We start from the raw sequence: 19506 nt of genomic DNA on the forward strand, positions 1-19506 counted from the left end.
TGATACATTCTGCTTCTGGACAGGATCAAAAAAATTGTGGAAGTTGACAATACCATAAATTGCATCAAAAGGATATTTTATGTTTAGTTCAGCAATTCTCAATCACAACAATGGCAATTTTTCATCCACCAATTCAAAAAATATTCCAATCAAGTGTACTGGCTACTTAAGCATAACATCTGAGCACAATCTACCAGTATTTCTAATTACCCCTAATTCTTCAAGAAGAAGGGTGTTCTTAAACCATAGTGTTTTTACAGACCAAATCCTATACAGTTAGATGTGTCCAACATGCACTAAAATCAGGGTCTGAGTGGCAAAAGCCGCACAGAGTTGCAGCTGTAACTGGAAAAGCCATAAACAGCATCATACTATCCAGATGGTGGCACTCATTACAGTGTTTGTGATCTTCTATAATGATGTGACAGTCATTTGACAGAAAAGAGCTTTAAGCATCTGGATGCTTCATTATTGTTTGCCAGCCACAGTCATCTCATTTGATAACCAAGTGTGTGCATGTAGTATAAATGTACAAGTATTTCCTATTTTTATAGAAACAAACATTTCCCACTACCTTCCACTGGCAAATAGATTGGTAATTAGAGTATTGTATCCCTGCAGCAGAATTTTTTTTAAAGAACTGTTTGAAATTTAAATCAATTAGCTACAGCATAAAAGCAAAGGAAAAACAAGATGCCTGATTGGTATAAACTGTAAGTCCTTTAAACATTTTAAATAGCAGCTAAGTTTTGTTTATTACTGTAATAAAAATTAGATATAGCCACAAATGTTTTACAATGGGGGAAAAATATTCAGATGATTCCTTAAAATCATTAAATTTTTGTTTAGACTTTAAAAGTTAGTGGCTATCTGCAATTAGATGTGTTATATCTATTATTTGTTTGTTTATATTTCTACACACCCCAAACTCATGTCTCTGGGTGGTTTACAACACACACAGAATAAATTAAATTCACATTAAAATAATGTAAAACCACAATTCTAGTTAAAGAATTTGGGTGAATAAATGCGTCTTAAGTCTTTTTAATAGGTGTCAGAGATGGGGAGGCTCTTATTTCAGCAGGGAGCACATTCCAAAGTCTCAAGCTGGCAAAAGAAAAGCCCCGCTCCTGAGTAGCCACCAGATGAACCGTTGGTAATTGCAGATGGGCCTTTCCTGATTATCTCAATGGGCTGTGGGCTTCTCCATATCAGAGAAGCTTGGGAAGAACCCAAGCATCCCTGTGTCTCCCAAATGCCCCACACAAATACCCTGCTTTCCCTTCAGAACTCCTCACCCACCCCCTGCACATTTCCCAGCAGTGCTGAAGATGCTAAGCTCTCCCCACACCAGCGCTAGGTGCTTTTAGAAATCCACCACCACCTCCCTCCTACCCTGGGGCAGTTGCCCCGTGAGGCACTGTGGTGGGTGCTAGGAATTCCAAAACAGAATTCTCACTTTTACTGACGCACAGAGCCCTAGTGTTTATCATATTAGAAGTGCAGTGCATGTTACCAAGGGTGGGTAATGTGAAAGTTATAATCATCATACAAATACAATTCCTTGCAAAATTAAGTGACAGAACACCCAAGAGTTAATACCCATTCTGTTCATTATACAACAGTTTCTAAATTATTGATTCAATATTCACTCATAGCACAAGTTAACTGTTGAATCTTTGGTGTGGTCCAAGGACTGGCATTGGCCTGTAATTAAGAGTATCCTTATATCCAAAAAAAGGTTTTAGATAGATAGACAGATAGATAGACAGATAGACAGACACCCCATTACCCTTTCACCTGCCTGTCAAACTTGAAACTCGAATGCTTTTACATATTAAACCACTGTTTTTATATTGATCTGCAACTTAAGTCTACAACAGCTATCTAGAAGTCAGCCCAAATGTACATACATGTAAAGGTTGTTATGTTCTATGCAACACGGTTATGTTCTATGCAACCACTTCTATGCAACTCCTTGTCTCTAAAAGTGATGTAGCTGGTGAAAATCCAGCAGTTGCTTTGTTCAGCTTAATAAACAAGACCGGCCCCACCCAATCCCCAATTTTTCTGGAGAAAAGGCAAGTCCAGTGGAAAAACAGAGCTTAGTTCCAACTTGCTTCATTCCAACAGCCAAAAAATGCACACGGGTCAAAGAAATAGCTCTGTTTTCCAGTTATCTATTCTACAAACCAAGTCAGAAGACCATTCATGAGAAAAAAGCTCTACAGAGAAACATTTGTTTGGAGGGGATTATATTTAAGCTTTTAGAGGATTCGTTATTTATTTAATAAGCTTATAACTTGCCCATCAGCGACAAGAATCTCAAGGCAGCATACAATTTTTAAAACACAGCTCACACAGAAGATCACACAGAACACCAAAATAAAATCAGTTATAAGACAAATGTTTGTTTTAAGAAACTCAAAGCAAATAATTGCACGTCCCTATCCCCCAATATCCAGGATGTAGCTTGTAAAAGCTAGTCCTGCTGTGGAATCAGACTCGCTTTCTGAATCCATGGGGGCTGGTTTTTGTAAGCTCCATGCTGGAAATTAGGGGATGGGAGAGTAGGGCAACCCCCCAAGGGGGACACACAGGGTCCCCTGTGTAAAGTTTCCTTTCTTCCCTCTCCCTTGTCCTCCACCCTGCAAATACAGTAGGGATGTGCATGGAACCGGCTGGCCTAGTTCGGTTCGAATCTGCACCAGACGAACCTGAATGGACCAATTCAGTACAGCACACTTTAGGAAACCACCACCACTACTCCCCCGCTGGTTCAGTCCGGGGAAGTTGCCAAGATTTTTAAAGTCTTTTTTACCTTTAGCCGCACCAACTTACAGGAGCCCAAATGGGCCAAGAAGAGGATTATATGGGCCACAGTGGTGATAAATGAGGCCAGTGGGGGAGGGGGAACCTCCGCGGACCCCCCAGCCACGCCAACGAACACCCCCGAAGTGGAGAAGATAATAAAAAAATTAAATTTTTAAAAAATTGCAAACCTCCCGAACCGTCGGGGGGGGGGGGGGTGTCGGTTCCACCAACACCAGTTTGACCCTGAACAGGTTCAGGGTCAAACCTGTTTACACATCCCTACAATGCAGTAGACCTGCAAAACACATTTCAGGAAACAACTGACAAAACTGAGAATGTAGAAAGCAAGCTGAAGAGACAGATTTTGGTCAGACTCAGAAATAGGTGAGAAATGACTAATAGACTCCATTTGCTTTTAGTATTTCCCTCATGCCTAATTCCAAAAGCTCCTTTTATGAGACAATATCGACCTTCTAAACATGTTCTGTTTCATTAGACTGTCTTGACAAACTGACCTGGAAACTAGTTTTTAGACACTTACAGTAAACATCTTTTAGATGTGACTTCCAGAACTTGTATTTGTTAGACTAGTCAAAAAGCACCGAATCTACTCTTGCAAAAACTTTAGTCACTTGAAGAACATTCTTTTAAAATTACTAGCTGACCCCGCACAGAGCATCTGTGCAGTTGTGTACTGAGCCTGTGACAATCCCCCGCAGCTCGCTCGCTCTCCCCCCCGCAGCTCGCTCGCTCTCCCCCCCCGCAGCTCGCTCGCTCTCCCCATTGGGTGGGCCAGGGCCAGGCCATCACACCACCGCCTCCCACCTTCTCCTCCCGGCTGGTAGGGCTTTACCCGCCATCTGCCCACCTCCTCACCACCGCCATCATTTCTCCCCACCACTGCCTCCTCTTCCTGGCCGACGGGGCTTCGCCCACCATCCACCCACCTCTTCTGACCAGAGGAGCTTCGACTGCCGGCCCTCCACCTCTGCATCCTGACCACCACCATTATTTCTCTCCGCTTCAGTGCTAGAACTCTTGCACGCTCTAGAGCATCTGTGCATTAGTACTTGATTGTTCCCCTCACCTCAGAGATCTCCCCAACCTCACCTGGTCTGCACTCCTGCTCCTCCTCCATCCCGTTGCTTCCATCCTCCTCGCCCTTCTTGGTCGTAGCTGCAGCAATGCTGCTGCCTATTGGCCAAGCTGTAGCCCCCTATCCCCAGAGACCTCCGCACCCTCACCCGAGCCCCGCTCCTGCTCCTCCCTTCAGGAGCAGCAGCAGTGGTTGACCGGGCCATTCCTCGCTGCTGCCATAACCATGGCCGCTCATTCCCCTCAGGCCGCTGACAGGCCCATTCCTTGCCTGCCTGCCTCCCTCTTACAATGGCCTCAGTAGCCCCAAACAGCAGCAGTGGTTGCCTGGACCCTTCCTTGCTGCCAGTGTCACGGCCACCCATTTCCCTCAGGCTGCTGACAGGCTCAGGCCCATCCCTTGCCCTTCCTTCTGTCTCTCTTCTCCCTCCCTTCTTTTTCTCTTTCTCTCTCCTCCACTCTTCCTTCCCCCTCCCTTCATGTTTTTTCTTCCTCCCTCCCTGAGTTAACAGATTTTGTTCATTTACACAACAGCATCCTCCTTCTCCTGAAGGGGCTCTTTCCTCCCTCACAACCTGTCTTTTTGCAGACCTGCCTGCTATCCTTTTATATCAAGAACAATTTCCGACCAGTAACAGCTGCATTCCAACTGACCTTAACTATCACAGGCCCCTCCTCCTTACCTGCATAGGGAATCCCCATTGCCCATTCACCATGGTGCTTCTGCTCTCACAGGCTTCTTCTCCCTATCTGCATATGGAATACCCACTGCCCAATCAGGTGCTTCTGCTTGCAAACTCAGCCAATGGCCTCCTTCCTACCACATCGCCACGCATGGCCCGTCTACAAGAAATAAGTATATAGACTAGCTGATCCCTCACAGAGCATCTGTGCAGCAGTACACTCCCCCCACCTTCTGCCCTACTCCCCTACCCCCAAGCCCTCTGCCCCATTCCCTTCCCCTCCAAGCCTTCTGCCCCAGCTTGCTCCCTCCTCCGTTTCCCCCTCTTTTTCTCTCATTTTTTCTCTCTCATCCGTGCTTCCCCCCACCCCACCCCACCTCCGCTTTTTAGACTGCTTGTGTTTTCCCTGCTGGTCATTGCCACCTCTTCCTTCCTCCAGTCCCTGGTGTTGGGCGGCCAAGCATTCAGCCGGCTCCTTCCTGCATGGCCCTCCCTCTAGAGAGCATCTTCCAAAGCTGCCAGCCATTTGTCTCTGCCCAGCCAGGCTCCGCCGCTTTCTCTCCCCTCAGCTTCCCCCCTCCTTTTTGCCCCAGTCCATTCAGTTCTCCTCTCCACTTGCCCGCTTTCCTCCCCCCGCCCCAAGCGGCCACTTCCCTTTGCGGCCAACCGCTGCCCAGCCAATCCAGCGCCTCCACCACCCAGCCAATCCGCTGGGTTGCCAGGACGCATCCCCACAGAGGCACGTCTACAAGAATTAATATAATAGATTATTAAGTGCCATCAAGTCGGTGTCGACTCTTAGCAACCACATAGATAGACCTTAAAGGGCAAGTTGAAGACCGATCATCCTGGAGAAAATCTATCAGTGGTGCATTCATTGCTGTCGTAATCAAGCCCATCCACCTTGCTGCTGGACTTCCTCTTCTTCTCTTTGACTTTCCCCAGCATTATGGACTACTCAAAGGAAATGGATCTTCATGTAATGTGTCCGAAGTATGATAGTTTGAGCTTGGCCATTTGCGCCTCGATTGAAAATTCTGGATTGATTTGTTCTATGATCCATTTGTTTGTTGAGCATTTAGGCTCTTAGCCACTTATTACAAGGACAACCACTTGGTAATTAACTTCCAGAAATCCACTGATGGTCTTTGCCAAGAGGCCTAAAAGATTTAACTGGCATATAGAAGGCTATCGTATAGAGCAGGTCAATAGTTTTAAATATCTGGGTGTGGTTTTTCATGTCACTGGGTCATAGAAGGCCCATGTGGACTACACTGCCCAAAAGGAACAAAAAAAGTGCTTCAGCAACATTAAGATCCTTTCGCTCCAAAGGTGGAGAGTTTATCCCTGCAGCGTTAAAGTTAGTTGCTGCTAAATAATTGGCCCAACTTTTGTATGGCACACAACTGAGCCCCTACCTTAACTATAGGCCGCTGGAGATAATCCAATCCAAGTTTGTTAGAGCAGTATTCAGGGCCCCTTGATGTATCTCTAACGCAGGATTGAGGTTTGAAATGGGCCTCCAGAGGGTGGAAACAAAAGCATGGAATTTAATCCTCCGTTACTGGCTTAGGATACATTTCTCCCCTCTGGGAGTGGTCCCTCTTATGTTACCTGATAGGTTTCAATCCACCTGGACACAAACACTGATGTGTAAAATGTCATCACTCAGCCTCTCTCTGCTGAACATTTGTCATTATAAGATTATAGTCAAGTCAAGGAGATCCTCAAACAGAGGGTCTTGGACACTGAACATCAGAATAATTTAAGCTCCATTCTGGAAACCATAAGAGGGCGTCTTGGTGACTTTAACCAGGAACCTGCTAGCTATCTATTGTCCCTCTCTTTACCAAGCCATCACAGGGTTTTCCTCATAGCAAGATATGACACCTTACCATCAGTGGTTTTATCTGAAAGGTTTTTGAAAACTCCTCTGGCCAGTCGGTTATGCCCCTGTGGCTCAGGTGACATCGAATTTGTCCACCATGTGCTACTTTTTTGTCCTTTTTATAATTATAGCCGGTGAAGTCTTATTTCTTCCTTGCTATCACACTTCCCCAGCCAGACTGAATTTTACACCACACTCCTCCTTACAGATAAGAAACCTTCTACCACCTACAAGGTTGCCAAATTATGTGCAGCTGCTGTTAAGACCTGTCAACAGCTAACCACCAGCCCTTCTTTTTAGATGTTGTTACATGAGGCGTCTATGTTGATGTATTCTGTATGATTTACTTATCTGAATGTAGTATCATCTGCTTGTATATAGAACTGATCAGTGATTGTAATCAAGCTATTCATTCATTTGTTTGTTTTCCTGGCTGTCCATGGTATTCTCAAAAGTCTTCTCCAACACCAAGTTCCAAAGTGTCAATACTTTTTCTATCTTGCTTCTCAAAGTCCAGCTTTCGCATCCATAGAGTGTCATGGGGAAAACCATTGTCTGAACAATTCTAATCTTTGTAGGTGTAGACACGTCACAGCATCTAAATATCCTTTCCAAGGCCTTCATTGCAAGCCTACCAAGTGCTAGTCTGTGGCATATTTCTTGACTGCTGGATCCTTTACTGTTGATGGTCGATCCTAAAAGGCAGAAGCTTTCCACCACTTCAAAGTCTTCATTACCAATTCTGAGACTGGTTGATGTACCCATTGTCATTAGTTTAGCCTTCTTTACATTTTAGTCGCAGTCCCATTTTTTCACTGTGCTCCTTGACTTTCATTACTAGAGCTTGCAGATCATCCTCATTCTCAGCTATCAGAGTGGTGTCATCAGTGTAGTGCAGGTTATTGACGTTTCTTCCTCCAATTTTAAAACCATGCTCACTTCTTCCAATCCAGATTCTCTCAGTAGATGTTCAGCATATAAATTGAATAAAGAAGGAGAAAGTATACAGCCTTGTCTGTTTCACCATGTTCCATCTGGACTGTGGCTTCTCATGAGAACAATGAGATGTTCTGAGATGCCCATTTTCCTAACGATATTCCACAACTTGACATGGTCGATGCAATCAAAGGTTTTTCTGTAGTCAATAAAGCACGTATTGACTTCTTTTTTGTATTCTTTGGCTTTCTCAATTATCCAGCGTGCATCAGCAATAATATCTCTTGTTCCTTGGCCTTTTCTGAAACCAGCTTGAACATCCAGAATTTCCCTTTCCACAAAGGGCTCTAATCTGCATTGGATGATCATGAGCATTATTTTGCTAGCATTCATTAGCCCCATATTTTTACAAGCAGACATACAGTACACATACCACAAGATGGTATTGTTCCAATATTAGTTCTTCCCACTCACCCAATAACCTTTACACTATTAGGAGCAGCCTTCAGCTTGCACACTTCCTCTCTGCTCTTACCAGGTATAGAGCCAAGATATCCCATGTTATTTAAAAAATGCAGGCTAACTCCTAACCCTGAATACTGAAACTGCTAGAAAAAGAATTTCAATATTCAACTGTTAAGTAGGGGTGTGCAAGGTGACTTGAATCGAGCCATGCTCAAGTTCGAGCTGGCTCAGCCTCGAACTGACCCAGCCCCATATAGAGTGAAGCCAGTCCAAGTTTGAGTCGAACCAAGCCCAGCTCGAAAAAAACATTCGCCAACCAGCTCGAGAGGAATCTGGCAAGGATTCCCCTTTACAAGTAAAGGGCTCTCCAAAAAGTAAATGTGTGAGTTGAGGCCAAGAAAAAAGGTAGCCTTTACCTTTTAAAATGCAGCAATGGCAGCAGCTCCCCCAGCTCCCCCACCAGCCTCCCCAGTGGCAGGCCAGGCTGGCTGTGGCCTGTTTCGGGCATCTGCACACATGTGGCCGCCATTACAGTGGCCTCCACACATGTGCAAATCATTTGGTGATGCAAATGGCTTCTGCGCACGCACAGAGGCCACTCTAAGCAGACACCCAAACAGGGTACAGCTGGCCCAGCCTGTCACTTGGGAGGCTGGCATCGGGGTTCAAGGCACCACTGCCTTCGCTGCATTTTTTAAAAGTACATACTACCTTTTTCTTCCGTCCAGCCACCCCACTTACTTTTTAGAAAGCCCATCATTTGTAGAGGGGAATCCTTGCTCAACAGCTGGACCAGTCCGGACTGGGCCCCAGCTTGATCAAGCCCAAGCCACCTAAATCCCATCCGGATTAGAGCCAAACCATGGGAAATGCTTCCATGCACATCCCTACTATTAAGTCATGCAACTGAGCATGTTCAAATACGGCTTATTTTTGTGAACAAAATATGAACTGTTGTACCACTCAGTAACTCATTCTAGGCCCTGGCCAAATCTGATCTTCATTACTTCACATTTCTTGTGCTACAGCTCTATTAAGACATTATGTTATACCTGCGTTCAGACGTCTGTACACATATACAGAGCTCCCTCTAAGGTGTGTGCGTGTGCACACACACATATATTTTTTGATGTTTGCTCAGTTAATTTTAGATCCCGCTCAGGTTGAATCAGGAAGGTCCCACACTGAATGCATGTGTGCACACACTGCCTTGGTACTGCCGCCCAGAATAAAACTCATTCCACAAACAAATGAAAAAAATTAGAGAGGACATTGCACATATACATGTTATGTACATGACTGCAACTGTGTTCACTTTAAAAGTGAACCTGGGTACATGCCCTCTGAAATGCAGGATACATATTTAAAAAATACTGCTGTACCTATGTTCAGCTTTAAGCATGTATGCAGGTACAGATATTCACACTATAGACAGATTGTACAAGTGTTGAACATAATATGTGAATATGGCTTGCATCTCCAAGAAAGCATCACTTCCATTATATTTACACCGACTACAATGCCAAAGTAACACAAAACCAGAATTACAGATCCTACATTTTCCCACCGATAGAATAAGACAGTAGTAGTGTCTTAACAGTCCATTCGGTTGTTAATAATTATTTGAGATAGACACTGCTCTTTCATCTGCTACCCACAACCTCAGCCTCTAATATAGGCTGCCTTTTTCTTTGTAGCTTAAGGAAGAGCTGTGGATGATTATGTATATCCTGTGCTCAAAGTTCTCAAGAACCGTTTTTTAGGGGGGGAAATTATTACATGCCTATACTGCCCTGTCTAGTAGCCCTGGATGGTTTACAAGCAACAAAATAAAAATTTAAACCCATAAAAAACAATTGAAAAAGTTAAAAAGTTTTTTAAAACACACAGAATGCCAGATTAAAGAGTTTTAAAGCTCTCTTGAAGATCATTAGCATTATTAAACCCCAAAGGAATGGGTTAGGATAAGAGTTAGGGTAACAAATATCTGGAGGACATTCCTGACAATTGTCATTTCCATTGCTCTGAAAACATGAATAATGTTAATGTCCTTATAGCTTTTAAAGTAGTTTTAATGTCTTTAAAACTTTTATAAACTTTTAAAATACCATTGCAATTTGGGTTGCTACAGGTCTGATGGTCAGAACAATAAAAGCTAGATGACACATTGAAAACTGAACGTATTGCAATGCTATCACCCATTTTCCATCTCTAGGGGTACAGACCTTGCCAAAAGTCACAATGAGCATTCATCCCTGCCAGATGGTACCAACCACCCCATGCACTATAAGTCAAAAACAGGAGGAAGAGACATCATGTTTTAGGTATTCAACAGTGTTTTAACACCACATTTTCAATCCCACTGCTACCAATAATTATCCCCTGCAGTAGCATAATCCTTGACTGAGCAGCTAGACTAGCATGAGGGATATGTACTTTCATGCTACACAACCATGCTTAGCATTTAAACTCCAGTGATCTAGTCAACAGCATGGCACAAGCATATCCATGCAGACTGACAGCCTGGCATGCCCATAGGTTACTATACCTCTCTAGCTACAATAAGGAAAAATGATAATCTAATGCTGTAAAAAACCTCCCCTTCCCCACTCCCATATCCCTTGTGCTATTTGATGCCTAGAAATGCCAGATGAAGAACCCCTCCCTCTGTAAGCATGTGAATAAAACATCGTCAGCATCTTTTCTCCCTTATATTTGCCTTTACCTAATCTTGTTTACTTTTTTTAGAACCCACATGACCATCAGTGGAGTACTGTGTCATTCAAGCCTAAAGCTGTTGTTCATTGCTGAAATGTTATGCCAAATTGTGTCAAATGTTTGGCTTATGTCTAGGCATTTAAGTCCAGTATCTTGCTTGTGAATGAGACACTGATTTAATACACAAGCTGAGCATTTCAGTGTTGGAAAACATTAGATTCTATAGCCAAATGTTTCCAGACTGTAGAAAATGCTTTTCAAGCACTACATTACATTGATCAGGAGAGAAAACAAGTTAATGAATCTGCATTGAACAGTTACTGATCTTTACCTATCCTTCATACTAAGCCATTATCAGTTGTGTTAGGGTCCAGATTGCATATTTTAAATTACAGTCAGGGCCATGGGCACTATTAGACTTGGACCCCGGGGCATGTGTTTTCAGGGGACCATCTGTCTTCCCCCCACCCCTACATCCTTCTTTTCAGTTTGGAGCAGCAACAGCTGGCCATGCAGCACTTTCTACGCAGGGCAACCCTTCCGTTTCCTCTCCCCAGCAAGCCAGTTCCAAAGTGCACCACCACCCAACCACTGCCACAGCTTGAATCCATTTACTGTACTGTCCTGTTCGCACACTGCTTTGGGGAGGTGGAGGGGGATACTGTGGGCAGCCTTGGCAGCAGCAGGGAGGTGGCAGGTGGGGGGGCAGTCAAAAACAGAGAAGGCAGAACAACCTTTCCTGCTTATTGGTTCTCCTGTAGTTCCTGTCCTGTGATCCAGCTCTGCATGATCACTCTTCTGAACGCAGTTGCCCAGCAAGTGAGCCATGAAGAGCTGAATTGAAGCTAAGAAGCTGGCTGCTGAGATTGTCTCTTCCTTAGGGAAGAAAAACATTTCTTTTTTTAAAAGATTCGATTTTAAAAAACTTTCCCCCCTGTGATTTAAAATCATGGCATGGGGGTGGAGATCCTAGATTAATAGGCAATGCTCTTGTTATTTGCTCTGGATTATTTTCAAAGCAGTACAAGGTGCCAACAAGCTTAAAACAAAGCTGTTAACAGGAGAACCCGGTTATCCTCAGGAATTATGTTCCATGGGGGATGTGGGAGGCTGAAGATAGCAAAACCATGGATAATGGGAAATTAGGGCAATAGGAATTGAGGTGTTAGGTTCCTGAGGCATTGGGACAAAAGGACAACAGGATGAAAAACAGAAAGTGGGAGAAATTGGGAGGCAAGTACCCTACCATGCTCTGTGTGTCCCTAGCTGCCCAGCAATGCCGCCCAAAAGTTTTTTTTAAAAAATGTATTTCACCAAAAAAGGGGGGGGGGAGTTTTTTTCCCCTTTTTTACCAGAGTGGGCACAAACTGTCTTCTGTCCTCAAAATGGTAAGCAGAAATAACCTTGGTCTTTTCCATCCATCCCCGACCCGCACATATGCAAGTATTAACATTTTAATTGCCTATTTTTATCACGTATACCAAAGTCGGGTGGCAATTACCCAACTACGGATATGCAAAACTGTGGATGCCAGGTCTGCGATTAACGAGATTCTCCCGTACAAACATTTAAGAACACCCCCATACCTTCTCATGAGGAAATTAGTTGCTGCAAAAGTATTAATACCTCCAAAAAGAAGAGAGAAAAAGGAATTCTTTAAAAAAAAACCCAAAAAACCACCTGGTTTTGTTTTTGATTTCTGCCTTTTGGTTTACTTATCTGCCTTCTTTATTTATTATTTATCTTTCTATGTCAACCATTTTGGAAGCTGCTGTTAAGAACTCATATAGAGGGGATACAAAATTCTCAAAATACTGGCTCTTATCTGTTCTGTGGTGTGTGTAGGTTTTAATTATTAAAATATTTATACAGGTTTTTTAAACAGAAAGTACTCAAAATAGTTTACACAGCAAAACATTTAAGAAAGTTATCCCCTGCCCTACAAATGGCTCACAATTCTGTGTGTGTATGGGGTGAGGGAGTGAAGAATCCGATTGTTTCTAGTTCTATACCACACTGATTAGAATTCTTCCCAATAAATTATATACCACTTTCCAACCAAGAAGCTGGGTTAACTCCACATATGTCATTCTGCTGTCCTGTTTGAAATCAGATTGGTAGATATATAGATCTAAATTGATTGCAAATTGGTGGCTTTTCCTTCTGTTTGATGTACACTATGACTGTATATGGTGATTCTATAGTGTTAAGGAACTGTCTGCGATATCTGCAGTTTTGGCTTCAAAATACAAAAAAGGTTCGTGGAAGGGATCAAAGTGGAAGACAGTGAAGTGTCAGGAACACCTGAAGGTACTGAGTGCAGTTTCCAGGCAAGCAGGGCCTGGTTCAAAAGGCTCAAGCACCGCTACAGCCTCCACAATGTAAAGCTGTCAGGGGAAGTAGCACTAGCAGGGGTCAGCCTTGGCGGACAAAGTGTTTGAACTTCATCTCCTGATGGAGCACAGCATCAAGTTTAAAGGGCAGCTGGAGGCTGCTCTGCAACCCTATGACGACACATACCAGCCCTGCAAAGCAAGTTCAAGCAAAGCACAATCACCGGCTACTTTGCAAAGGTAGCTACAACCACCACCACAGCTGCAGAGTGGCAATAGTCATCATCACCAGAAAACAACACCTGCACTTTCACTGGCTTCAAGGAGGAAGAGAACGATGGCAATGACAATGGTGGCAGCAGGTCTGCCTCTGCTACAAAAACTGTGCTCCAAGTAGAAGACTGGAGATGGAGTGCCTCTAACTCCAGTAGTGGAGTGAAGAAACTCCCCTGTGTGTGTTTATTTGAACTTAAACCACTTCTGTGCTGCCTCTTTGGCCAACCGACCAACCAGTCAGGCCAGGGAGTTGTGCTGCTAAGTGTTGCACTTCAGCTGTGGGGTGGGGAAACTTCACAATTACACATTACTGGAGAAGCTGGGGACCACTGCTGGAGCACCTGGAGATTGGCAGAGCTGATGTGACCAAGGTATAATGCTGTGCTTCATCCTTATTTCTGCTTTTTTTCCTGGGTTGTATGTAGATGATTTTTTTGGTCATTTTCCAGGGCTCCAGAACCCAACCCCCCCAGTTCCCATAGACTCAAGGTCTTGTTATTCATGGTTGTAAGTGGGAACAGAAGCCCCGCGAACAAAGTCCACCTGTACACTTTAGACCTGTGTTGCAAAAAGCAGCGGAGGGAGGATAGCTTACACAGCCCTCATGTAAAAGGGTTATTTAAACAACAACAAAAACATTCCTGGGTCTCCAGCAGGCTCAATACAAAGCAAAAGCAGCAGATGCCAGCATCAGGGGTTGGATCACTGCAGCACTGTTATGGGCCTAAACCCTCAGAAGAGTTCATTGCTAGTCTCAAAGACCATTTCTGTCCTCAGAGCCTTTTGGTGTGGCGGCGGCATCTGAATACTCTCTCCAAACTACAGAGCACAGGCCTACAGAGCAGAGTATGCTGAAGGCCCCATGGAACCTGTCCTGGTGATCAATATCAATCCAAGTTACAAATATGGCCATAAGGAGCCTCCATTATTGAGTTTCTTACTCAGGAGAGTAGTGTTCTCTCTAAAAAGAATTGATCTGTATGCGGAATGTGTTTTGTTCTGGGTGGGAGGATCAAGGCAGTTCCACAAATGAGCTAGTAGGATAGGGGCCAAAAGGTTATTTGTTGTGGGAAACACACACTGGATAGGCCATCAGCATGATATAGTACATATTTTCATCTTCCGTGATTTTGCCAATCAAAAAAGTGTTGTTAAAAAGGAAGATAGTCTTGGGCTCTTCTAGACTGGTAAAGATCAAAACAGAAATAGGTTCGGGGGGGGTTAAAATAAAGGTGGGGGGAAGACTTGGAGGTGTTTTGGTCTGAGGGTTGAGAGATTGGGCGGTATGTTCTGAACAGCAGAGATTGTTAAGAAGGGGTTGTGTGGAACTTGAAGAGTGAATGTGTGGAGGCTGGAAAACCAGCAGTGTACTGGGGCAGCTCCTAGTAACAGACAAGAAGGTCTGGAAGAATTTACTTAACTTACAAGCCCAGTTTTAATTACCTCTGTTCCAGTTATCTCACCCCCCTATTGGTTACTTTTCATCTGGATAAAATGTAATACTCAGAAAGTTGAACAGCGGTTGTACCTAATAACTTAGTAGAGAAGCTTGTGTGCCCTGCTTTACAGAAGTCTTTATTCTAATCCTATATAATAAAGAGCCAGGGTGTGTGCCCGTGTCTCTGCGCCCGTGTCTCTGCGCCCGTGTCTTTCTTGGCCGTTCTGGGCATGCGCAGAGCGCATGCCCAGAACATCCGAGAAAGATACGGCCGCAGAGACACAGCGGCCATGTTGTCTCCCGGGACGAAAGATGGAGAAGCGGGAACCGGAGAGAGCAGAGGCAGCAGCGGCAGGACCAGCCCAGCCGCTAAAAAGGAGGATGAGAAGCGGGGACCGGGCAGAGGCGGCAGAGGCGGGACCAGCCCTGCCGCAAAAACCAAGGAGAACAAGCGGAGACCGGGGAGGGCAGAGGCGGCAGCGGCGTTGAGGAGGAGATTTCACCGATGAGGAGAAACAACGGGGGTGGGGCCGGCCCGGCCGAGGAGAAAAAAAAACAGCGGCAAGACCGGCCCGGACCCGCAAAGGAAAGAAACAGCGGCAGCAGATCATATCCCTACTAGCGCCCGTTATTTCAAAGGGCTTAAAAACACTAGTAAGTAAATAATAAACTTATTCTTATTTTCATTTTATACCTCAAGTTTTGTTTCATTTATAACCTGAACATGCACCTATCCTGCACTCGCAAGGCTATGTAGCCAAAGGTGTTGAGTACCAAGAGCAGGTTAACAAGAATTTATATGGTGGTAGCGAGGAGAAGTTTTTTAAAACATGGAATTCCCAGAAGACTAAATTGTCATAGAACAACGTAACAACAACAAATCACCTCCCTGGAATTGAGAGGGGTCAGGGAAGGACCCTGATAAGAGTCAACGAGCAACACCACTAGGTAGCACAAGTGAAAAATAGAACATGACAACTTCAATTTCTCCCATCTGCCCTCAACAAAAGACTCTCTTTGGCCCAAAGCAACATCTGACATTATCCCACACTGCAGACAATTAAAAGTCAGTAACAACAGTAAACAAGTAGTTCTAAGTAGAACTAACAGAGCCTGTCTTCTGCTTCTTTTAATATGGTGACCCTTACCTTGGACCCCGTCCCATTTTTGTCACTTTGGCTTATATCAGATTGTAAATTGAAACATTCCTACTAGAGGGGACACAAACATACATGTAATCTCACAAGCCTTCTTCCCTTTGGAACATACATGCATTCATATATATAATTGACTATCAAGTCATCTTTTTGTCACACACACACCACACCTTTAGTGCCTGAGCACATCCTTCTGGGATCCAGAGCCTCCTGACAAGTCTGTTAAGTTTTTTTTAATTGTATCCCCCCTGCTCACATGCGGTATGTGTTGCAGGGTATGTGTGTGTTTTGTGTACACACACACACACCCTGCTTTCAAGATTTCCATTTGAAATGAATACATCAGGACTAGCAATACAAAAGCTTCAATTTTTTTTTATCAAGGCTTTTCTGGTTTCAGATAATGACTATAGTATGGGCACTAAATGCTCAGCTGATTTTAAACAACCAACCTTATGAGCCTTGAAATTAGCCACAGCAAGCAATTCCTTCTTAACAAGCAGTTTGTCAAGCAATCATTGAAGCATTTGAGCACCACTTAAGTGTGTAAGTACAGATTGAAGGCAAACACGGGTTCTTAAGCAAGGGGACAACATTTTTAGGGGAGAACTGGAGGGCAGAACAGGATGCTTAACCACTTCCCACACTTCAGTTTCCTCTTGCAGACAGTAACTTAAGCTGGGCTTAGCCCATTTCTCCCTAGCTGACATCCATCACTAGAAGTGAACCCACGTTGGGGAGAAATGGCCTGGAGGCATTTGCAAGGGAACACTTGTAGGTGTGGACTAAGGCATCCCCTCCTCTCACTCAGTCTGATTTGGAATGCTATTTGACCTATATATTTAATTTTTTAAAAACAACACCACCTCATCATATTAATTTCCTACACTGTATCTCAAAATCTTTCAAGTAGTGGGGGAGGGGGGCAGCAGCAGGAGAAGATCTATAGAGAAATTTAATGTAGTTTATATATACTGAAACAAATTCAACAAATTCAGGCTTCATGTGGAAAGAAACTTTTTACTGAACTACTCAATCCTCTCTAATAAAAGCCTTGGTGTCCGTCCGTGGACACCAAGGCGTGTGTCCGTGCCTCCCTCGGCTGTTCTGGGTATGCGCGGAGCGCATGCCCAGAACTGACTGAGGGAGACACAACCGCCAGCACCCGGCAGCCATGTTGGGCGACCAGAAGCGGCCGCCCCGAAGAAGCCGGGTAAGCGGCGGCAGGGAAAACTGGCCGAGGCGGTGGCAAAGCCGCCACCTCGGCCAGAGGACGCGGCGCAGCCGAGGCGGAGCCATGGCTGAGGCCTGGCCGCGCCGCCGAAGCCGGGCGGGGGGAAGAGGCGGCGGGGGAAGCCGGCCGAGGTGGTGGTGGAGCCGCTGCCGAGGCCTGGCGGCGGCGCCGGAGCCAGGGGGGGAATTTGGGGCCCTTGCCCGGCCGGGGAGACCGGCTGCGGCATGGAGGCTGCCAGCGGCGGCGACAGTTGGTGGTTTCGGGGCCGGACGCGGAGGCAAGTCGGGGGGGGAGTTGCTAGCGCCCGTTATTTCAACGGGCCTGAAAACACTAATAGATCAATAAGACATATGTACATTCTCACACTCTTACTAGGAATAATCATTTGAAAAATATTAAATTACAACTTTGAAATTGCCAGACTTATCTAATACTGAATTGGCATCCATCCATTGTCACTAATTATTTTTGAAATATGAAACAATTCTTAGAAATTTAAAATTTTCCCAGAAAAAATAAGCATGGAATTTTTTTCAAGAAATTTCTCCACTTTGGAAAATTATCAACCCCACATATCAGGAAATAAGCAAAGGCTAGCAAAACACTGGACAACTACAGATTCCCCAGTGCTCAGCCAAACTTCAATATAATGAAATATTCAAACACAGGAAGAGGAAACAAAACTCGTCCATACACTGCACTATGTCAATTTGCATGCAACATTACATGCCTTCAAATCTCTGGTACTTTATTCTAGCAAGGATTACTTCAAAGAGTAGTTCAATTTTCTATTAGTCAGTTTCCTCACCATTTCCAACTATGAGGTCAGATTCCTGGGATAACTATGACTCAACTACCCACAATCCCACCAGTGATTCTTTTGGTCCCACAACTGCCATACCAGTTTTGTTGTACCAGCTGCTACTTCTGATTCTCACCATCTCCACCTGTCACACATGACTAATATTTCTCAATGTGCATCTTTTGAAGACAAGATGACATGGTTGATACTGCACTATGGATCCATGCTCATCAAGCTCCTGACATTAAACGCAGTGTTATTCTTCTGTTCTGTCTTAGGACAACAGAAGTCTCCTTCAGGATGCCTGCACATGGCAGTCAGAGGAGGGGAAGAGAACTACGTCCCTGTGATGAAATGGTTTTGCACATTTAGGCAAATAGACTTAGAACCCTGGAGAGTTGTCAATCATAAGAATCAGTTAGAGTGACAGTTAAAGTTCAGTTGGAGTGGGGATTTGGGTCATAAGAACATAAGAACAGCCCTGCTGCATCAGGCCCAAGGCCCATCTACTCCAGCATCCTGTTTCGCACAGTGGCCCACCAGATCCCGCCGGAAGCCACAGGCAGGAGTTGAGGGCATGCCCTCTCTCCTGCTGTTACTCCCCGCAACTGGTACTCAGAGGCATCCTGCCTTTGAGGCTGGAGGTGGCCCACAGCCCTCCGACTAGTAGCCATTGATAGACCTTTCCTCCATGACCTTTCCTCCAAACCCTTCTTATCCAAACCCATCCAGGTTGTTGGCCATCACCACATCTTGTGGCAGAGAATTCCACAAGTGGATGATGCATTGTGTGAAAAAGTACTTCCATTTGTTGGTCCTAGATTTCCCAGCAATCAATTTCATGGGATGACCCCCTGGTTCTAGTGTTATGGGAGAGGGAGAAGAATTTGTCTCTATCCACTTTCTCCACAGCATGCACGATTTTATAGACCTCTATCATGTCTCCCCGCAGTCTTTTTTCTAAACTAAGAAGCCCCAGGTGTTGTAGTCTTGCCTCATAAGAAAAGTGCTCTAGGCCCCTGATCATCTTGGTTGCCCTCTTCTGCACCTTTTCCAGTTCAACAATGTCCTTTTTTAGATGTGGTGACCATTGTCTGGTTAGGGACAGTCTCACGGAGGAGTTGTTCCGGGACTCAAAGTACAAGACAGTCTAAAATAAAGAACTGGATTATTGGAAATAAGACTGTCTAAAATAAAAGACTGGGTGAAATATAGTTCTGGGAATGAAACTGGGTTCAAGTTTACAAAGCTTTATGTACTGTGTGTAAAGTGACTAAGTGCTGTGAGAAGAAGCAATAACTTTGTAACCAAGCAAGATTTTAGCCCTACTGAACAGTAGCGAAAAAACAAATGGCAAACAATTTAAATACGACACTTGTTTTATCATGAAAACCATATTGATTGAGCGATTTTTGTCAAACTTTCCTCACGTCTGCAAAGCCATGAGAACCCAAAGGATGTACATGCCATTTTACAGGTGGACACCAGATATGTACCCTTACTCGGAGGAACATACAGCCCCTTCCTCAGTTTTGCAGTTCTAACATGAGGCACTGGGGCTGAGATGGTATTTCTAAGTTTGTTTTTAGTTTAGTTTCACCTTGGATGTTACTTAGGCTGATTTATATATACTTTTATCTCCGCTGCCACCAATGATATGATGAAGC

The 19506-nt window shown here is 44.4% G+C and overlaps 1 protein-coding gene across 24 annotated transcripts in view; it reads right to left on the reverse strand.

Annotated features, from left to right (window-relative positions):
• The window catches only part of EPB41L2 (erythrocyte membrane protein band 4.1 like 2), a 205544-nt gene that overhangs the window by 149614 nt on the left and 36424 nt on the right, over window positions 1-19506 (reverse strand). Inside the window, exon 1 of one of the 24 annotated variants that reach the window (XM_053286899.1) lies at window positions 17939-18185. The exons of the other annotated variants lie outside the window; for them this stretch is intronic. The gene's annotated coding sequence lies outside the window, so the exon portion shown is untranslated. Of the gene's footprint in view, window positions 1-17938; window positions 18186-19506 lie in introns of those variants that run through there. 24 annotated transcript variants of the gene reach the window in all.

This window comes from Hemicordylus capensis, chromosome 1 (genome assembly GCF_027244095.1).
Source record: "Hemicordylus capensis ecotype Gifberg chromosome 1, rHemCap1.1.pri, whole genome shotgun sequence".
Lineage (NCBI taxonomy): Eukaryota > Metazoa > Chordata > Lepidosauria > Squamata > Cordylidae > Hemicordylus > Hemicordylus capensis.